At 35.0% G+C, this 777-nt stretch overlaps 1 protein-coding gene across 1 annotated transcript in view; it reads right to left on the bottom strand.

Moving 5' to 3' along the window:
- Positions 1-777, bottom strand: part of LOC109352114 (probable carboxylesterase 12) — a 39,213-nt gene that overhangs the window by 25,510 nt on the left and 12,926 nt on the right. The window lies entirely within an intron of this gene.

A 777-nucleotide genomic window follows, 5' to 3' on the forward strand; every position in this document is an offset into this window, starting at 1 on the left:
GGAAGGTAATGGTTGGAATCCGAAAATAATCTTTTGAAACCGAGGATTGAGTTGTGAACAAACGAACCAAAGGGATTTAGCCGTTTTATTACATTGTTTAACTACTGTTTCTGAATTTGATTTATGTTCATAGTATCCACCAACAAAAAACCCCTTGTGTGTGTGTGAGTATAAGGTGTTTGAAGCTTTGCTTGAAAGATAATCCTTGGGAAACGACCTAGGAGTCACTTCCTAGTACTGCAGTTTTAATTGTTATATTATTTGTATCGGGTACGACCTCGATCAAATTTGGCGTCATTGTCGGAGATTATCGGTTCTTGTCAAAGGTTATTAGTATAGTTTAGTGGATGTCTTAGAATAACCATTCTGTTTGGGTTTCAAAATCTGCCTGTAGCATTCACTGTTTGATGTTTGCTATCTTGTTTAGTTATTTGCATGTTGGTTGATTCAGGTGTATGTTGGTTAATATAGCTGTGGTTGGAATTTTTGCATGAAACTTTGTTTCCACACTTCTTTCATCACATATTGAATACTGGACGCATCATAGTCAACCACATTGCTGCTAGTTGTGAGATACAAGCAAGTAGTGACTAGTTTTACTGTGAATTTTCTATTTTTGACATAACTTTGGAATCGTTGATCAGAAATGGACATATTATATATGCATTTGGGGTAGAAAAATCCAACGATTCTTTATCTACACACTGTGTCTGTAGAAGCTCACATGAAAATCCAAAAAGAGTCTGTTTACTATTTCTTTTTTTCTTTTACAAGTTT

The sequence above is a fragment of the Lupinus angustifolius genome, chromosome LG07 (assembly GCF_001865875.1).
Source record: "Lupinus angustifolius cultivar Tanjil chromosome LG07, LupAngTanjil_v1.0, whole genome shotgun sequence".
In the NCBI taxonomy this organism is placed as follows: Eukaryota; Viridiplantae; Streptophyta; class Magnoliopsida; order Fabales; family Fabaceae; genus Lupinus; species Lupinus angustifolius.